The 6,451-nt window shown below is 39.4% G+C and overlaps 1 non-coding gene across 1 annotated transcript; it reads right to left on the reverse strand.

Moving 5' to 3' along the window:
- Nucleotides 1-1,089: 1,089 nt before the first annotated feature.
- LOC127741963 (small nucleolar RNA R71) lies at nt 1,090-1,197 on the reverse strand. Its single transcript, XR_008003150.1, has one exon. It is a non-coding gene; the product is annotated as a small nucleolar RNA R71 (small nucleolar RNA).
- Nucleotides 1,198-6,451: the final 5,254 nt, after the last annotated feature.

Consider the following 6,451-nt stretch of genomic DNA (forward strand, 5'->3'; position numbering starts at 1 on the left):
TTCAAGTTTGTTACTTTCTTGTTAAGAAAGGTTCAATATTTGAATTTTCGAATCATATCTTTTAAATTCCTTGTTAGTCAAGTTATCAATTTTAAAAATCAAATCTTTTCAAATTGTTTGTCAATCATATCTTTTTAAATCATATCTTTTTCAAATCACATCTTTTTAAAATTCCAATTTCAAAATCTCTTTCTAACTTCTTATCTTTTCAAATTTATTATTTCTTATCTTTTTCAAAACCACCTAACTATTTTCTCACTTTTAATTTTTGAAAACCATCAACCATTTTTTCAAAATTCTTTTTATTTTTTTTAAATTTTTATCTTTTTTATTTAAAAATTTTCAAAAATTTTCCTCCTCTCATCTCTTTCTATTTAATCACTAACACTTCTCCTCTACTAACAATTAGGACTCTCTCCTTCTTTATATGTTCGAATTCTCCTCTATCTACCTCATCCCTCTATTCTTATTTTCCTTTGACACCTCAAGGAATCTCTATACTGTGACATAGAGGGTTCCATACTTTCTTTGTTCTCTTCTCTTTCATATGAGCAGGAACAAGGACAAAGGCATTCTTGTTGAAGCTGATCCTGAACCTGAAAGGACCTTGAAAAGGAAGCTAAGAGCAGCTAAAGCACAATACTCTGAAGAGGACCTGACAGAAATTTTTGAAAAGGAAGTAGACAAAACAGTCATGGCGAACCCAACAACAACAATGCAAGGAAGGTGCTTGGTGACTTTACTGCACCAACTCCCAACTTCTATGGGAGAAGCATCTATATTCCTGCCATTGGAGCAAACAACTTTAAGCTTAAGCCTCAATTAGTTTCTCTGATGCAACAGAATTGCAAGTTTCGTGGACATCCATTGGAAGATCCTCATCAGTTCTTGGCTGAATTCTTGCAAATCTGTGACACTGTTAAGACCAATGGAGTTGATCCCGAGGTCTACAGGCTTATGCTTTTCCCCTTTGCTGTAAGAGACAGAGCTAGGACATGGTTGGACTCAAAACCTAAGGAAAGCCTAAACTTTTGGGAAAAGCTGGTCAGTGCTTTCCTGGCCAAATTCTTTCCACCTCAAAAGATGAGCAAGCTTAGAGTGGAAGTCCAAACCTTTAGACAGAAGGAAGGTGAATCCCTCTATGAAGCTTGGGAAAGATACAAGCAATTGATCAGAAGGTGTCCTTTTGACATGCTTTCAGAATGGAGCATCTTATGCATATTCTATGATGGTCTGTCTGAACTGTCTAAGATGTCTTTGGACAGCTCTGCTGAAGGATCTCTTTATTTGAAGAAAACCCCTGTAGAAGCTCAGGAACTTATTGAGATGGTTGCAAATAACCATTTCATGTACACTTCTGAGAGAAATCCAGTGAATAATGGGACGCCTCAGAAGAAGGGAGTTCTTGAGATTGATACTATGAATGCCATATTGGCTCAGAACAAAATATTGACTCAACAAGTCAATATGATTTCTCAGAGTCTGACTGTATTGCAAGCTGCATCCGACAGTAATAAAGAAGCATCTTCTGAAGAAGAAGCGTATGATCCTGAGAACCCTCCAATGGAAGAGGTGAATTACATGGGAGAACCCTATGGAAGCACCTATAATCCTTTATGAAGAAATCATCCAAATCTCTCATGGAAGGATCAACAAAAGCCTCAACAAGGTTTCAACAATAATAATGGTGGGAGAAATAGGTTTAGCAATAGCAAGCCTTTTCCATCATCTTCTCAGCAACAGACAGAAAATTCTGAGCAGAGCTTCTCTAGCTTAGCAATCGTAGTCTCTGATCTATCTAAGACCACTCTCATTTTCATGAATGAGGCACGGTCCTCCATCAGAAATTTGGAGGCACAAGTGGGTCAGCTGAGTAAAAGAGTCACTGAAACTCCTCCTAGTACTCTCCCAAGCAATACAGAAGAGAATCCAAAGAGAGAGTGCAAGGCCATCAATATAACTAAAGTGGCCGAATGCACAGAGAAGGAGGAGGACGTGAATCCCAGTGAGGAAGACCCTGCTGGACGTCTTCTGGACAAAAAGAAGTTCACCTTTGAGGAACCAAAGGAATCTGAGGCTCATAAAGAGACCATAGAGATTCCATTGAACTTCCTTCTGCCATTTATGAGCTTTGACGAGTATTCTTCCTCTGAAGAGGATGAAGATATTACTGAAGAGCAAGTTTCTAAGTACCTTGGAGCAATCATGAAGCTGAATGCCAAGTTACTTGCTAATGAGACTTGGGAAGATGAACCCCCTTGCTCACCAATGAACTGAATGACTTGATTAGGCAGACATTACCTCAGAAGAAATCGGACCCCGAAAAATTCTTAATACCTTGTACCATAGGCACCGTGACCTTTGAGAAGGCTCTGTGTGACCTGGGGTCAAGCATAAATCTCACGCCACTCTCTGTAACGGAGAAACTGGGAATCTTTGAGGTACAAGCTGCAAGAATCTCACTAGAGATGGCAGACAAATCCATGAAACAGGCTTATGGACTGGTAGAGGATGTCTTACTGAAGGTTAAAGGCCTTTACATCCCTACTGACTTCATAATCCTAGACACTGGGAAGGATGAGGATGAATCCATCATCCTTGGAAGACCCTTCCTAGCCAAAGCAAAAGCTGTGATTGATGTTGACAGAGGAGAGTTAGTCCTTCAATTGAATGAGGACTACCTTGTGTTTAAGGCTCAAGGATCTCCCTCTGTAACCATGGAGAGGAAGCATGAAAAGTTTCTCTCAATACAGAGTCAAACAAAGCCCCCACATTCAAACTCTAAGTTTGGTGTTAGGAGGCCCTAACCATGCTCTGAATATCTGTGAAGCTCCATGAGAGCTCACTGTCAAGCTATTGACATTAAAGAAGCGCTTATTGGGAGGAAACCCAATTTTATTTATCTATGTTATTTTATGTTTTCTTTAGGTTGATGATCATGTGAAGTCACAAAAACAACTACAGAATTAAAGCAAAATCAAAAACAGCATTAAAAATAGCACACCTTGGAGGATAATCTTACTGGCGTTTAAACGCCAGTAAGGTAGCAGAATGGGCGTTAAACGCCCAGTCTGGCACCATTCTGGGTGTTTAACGCCAGAAAAGGGCACCAGACTGGCGTTTAACGCTAGAAAAGGGCAACAAGCTGGCGTTAAATGCCAGAAAGGGAAGAAAAGCTGGCGTTAAATGCTAGAAATGGGCAGCAACCTAGCATTTAATGCCAGGATTGGCACTCAAAGGGGCGTTTACACGCCAGAATAGTGCAGAGATGAGATATCCTTGACACCTCAGGATCTGTGGACCCCACAGGATCCCCACCTACCTCAACTCACTCTTTCTTTTCTTCACCAATCACCTCCATCTCTCTTCCCCAAATACCCCTCACCAATCACATCCACCCACTCTTCCCCAAAAATACCCACCTACCTCACCATTCAAAATTCAAAACCTTTCCCTCCCAAAACCCAACCCCTAATACACGAACCCTACCTTCTCTTTCACTCCTATATAAACCCCTAATCCATCCTTCAAATTCACACATCACAACCACTTCTTCTCCCCTTTGGCCGAACCATTCACCCCCTCCATCTCCTCCATTTCTTCTTCTTCTCCGTCTTTCTTTCTTCTTTTGCTTGAGGACGAGCAAACCTTCTAAGTTTGGTGTGGTAAAAAGCGTTGCTTTTTGTTTTTCCATAACCATTTATGGCACCTAAGGTCGGAGAAACCTCTAGAAAGAGGAAAGAGAAGATAGTAGCTTCTGCCTCTGAGTCATGGGAGATGGAGAGATTCATTTCAAAAGCCCATCGCTAGATAGAGGATGGAGCAAACAAGAGAGCCCACTCATGGACCTCAACAAGAGCATGAGGAAGTCCCTCATCAAGAAATCCCTGAGATGCCTCAAGGGATGCATTTTCTTCCATATAACTATTGGGAGCAACTCAATACCTCCTTAGGAGATTTGAGTTCTAACATGGAGCAACTAAGGATGGAAAACCAAGAGCACTCCATTATCCTCCATGAAATTAGAGAGGATCAAAGAGCCATGAGGGAAGAGCAACAAAGGCAAGGAAAAGACAATGAGGAGCTCAAGCACTCCATAGGATCTTCAAGAAGGAGAACTAGCCACCATCACTAAGGTGGATCCGTTCTTTAATTTCCTTGTTCTTATTTTTCTGTTTTTCAATTTCTATGCTTGATGTTTTATCTATGTTTGTGTCTTCATTACATGATCATTAGTGTCTAGTGTCTATGTCTTAAAGCTATGAATGTCCTATGAATCCTTCACCTTTCTTAAATGAAAAATGTTCTAAATGAAAAAGAACAAGAAGTACATGAATTTCGAATTCATCCTTGAAATTAGTTTAATTATTTTAATGTGGTGACAATACATTCTGTTTTCTGAATGAATGCTTGAACGGTGCATATTTTTGATAGTGAAGTTTATGAATGTTAAAATTGTTGGCTCTTGAAAGAATGATGAAAAAAGAGAAATGTTATTGATTATCTGAAAATCATAAAATTGATTCTTAAAGCAAGAAAAGCAGTGGAGAAAAACAGAAAGCTTGCGAAAAAAAGTGGCAAAAAATAAAGAAAAAGAAAAGGCAAGCAGAAAAAGGCAATAGCCCTTTAAACCAAAAGGAAAGGGTAAAAAAAAAGGGATCAAAGGCTTTGAGCATTAATGGATAGGAGGGCCTAAAGGAATAAAATCCTGGCCTAAGCGACTGAATCAAGCTGTCCCTAACCATGTGCTTGTGGCATGCAGGTCCAAGTGAAAAGCTTGAGACTGAGTGGTTAAAGTCGTGATCCAAAGCAAAAGAGTGTGCTTAAGAACTCTGGACACCTCTAACTGGGGACTTTAGCAAAGCTGAGTCACAATCTGAAAAGGTTCACCCAGTTATGTGTCTGTGGCATTTATGTATCCGATGGTAATACTGGAAAACAAAGTGCTTAGGGCCACGACCAAGACTCAAAAATAACTGTGTTCAAGAATCAACATACTAAACTAGGAGAATCAATAACACTATCTGAATTCTGAGTTAATATGGATGCCAATCATTCTGAGCTTCAAAGGATAAAGTGAGATGCCAAAACTATTCAGAAGCAAAAAGCTACTAGTCCCGCTCATCTAATTAGAACTAAGCTTCATTGATATTTTGGAATTTATTGTATATTCTCTTCTTTTTATCCTATTTAATTTCAGTTGCTTGGGGACAAGCAACAATTTAAGTTTGGTGTTGTGATGAGCGGATAATTTATACGCTTTTTGGCATTATTTTTAGGTAGTTTTTATTATGTTTTAATTAGTTTTTATTATATTTTTTTAGTTTTTTTGCAAAATTCATATTTCTGGACTTTACTATGAGTTTGTGTATTTTTCTGTGATTTCAGGTATTTTCTAGCTGAAATTGAGGGACCTGAGCAAAAATCTGATTCAGAGGCTGAAAAAGAACTGCAGATGCTGTTGGATTCTGACCTCCCTGCACTCGAAATGGATTTTTCGGATCTACAGAAACCCAATTGGTGCGCTCTTAATTGCGTTAGAAAGTAGACATCTTGGGCTTTTTACAACTATATAATAGTTCATACTTTGCTTGAGATTTGATGGCCCAAACTGGCGTCTAAATGCCAGTCAGAGACCCTTTTCTGGCGTTAAACGCCAGAACTGGCATAAAAACTGGAGTTAAACGCCCAAACTAACACCAGAGCTGGCGTTTAACTCTAAGAAAAGCGTATGCACGTAAAAGCTTCAATTCCTAGCCCAAGCACACACCAAGTGGGCCCCTGAAGTGGATTTCTGCATCATTTACTTATTTCTGCAAACCCTAGGTTACTAGTTCATTATAAATAGGACCTTTTACTATTGTATTTTCATCTTTTGATCAACTTTGATATTAGGATCAGGTTTTTGAACCCATTTTTGATTATTTCATGTTATTTGGGAGGCATAGCCATTCAGCCATGTCTGGACCTTCATCACTTATGTATTTTCAACGGTGGAGTTTCTACACCTCATAGATTAAGGTGTGGAGCTCTGCTGTTCCTCAGGAATTAAGGCAATTACTACTGTTTTCTATTCAATTCAAGCTTATTCTTGTTCTAAGATATCCATTCGCACTTCAACATGATGAATGTGATGATTAAGTGACACTCATCACCATTCTCACTTATGAACGCGTGCCTGACCACCACTTCCGTTCTACCTGAAAACGAGCTTGAATGCATATGTCTTGGCCTCCTGATTCACGACGCATGATTGCCTCTCCTAACAACAGAGCATTCCATTCCGTGAGATCAGAGTCTTCATGGTATAAGCTAGAATCAATTGGCAGCATTCTTGAGATCCGAAAAGTCTAAACCTTGTCTGTGGTATTCCGAGTAGGATCTGGGATGGGATGACTGTGATAAGCTTCAAACTCACGAGTGTTGGACGCAGTGACAGTGTGCAAAAGGA

This window comes from Arachis duranensis, chromosome 9 (assembly GCF_000817695.3).
Source record: "Arachis duranensis cultivar V14167 chromosome 9, aradu.V14167.gnm2.J7QH, whole genome shotgun sequence".
NCBI lineage: Eukaryota > Viridiplantae > Streptophyta > Magnoliopsida > Fabales > Fabaceae > Arachis > Arachis duranensis.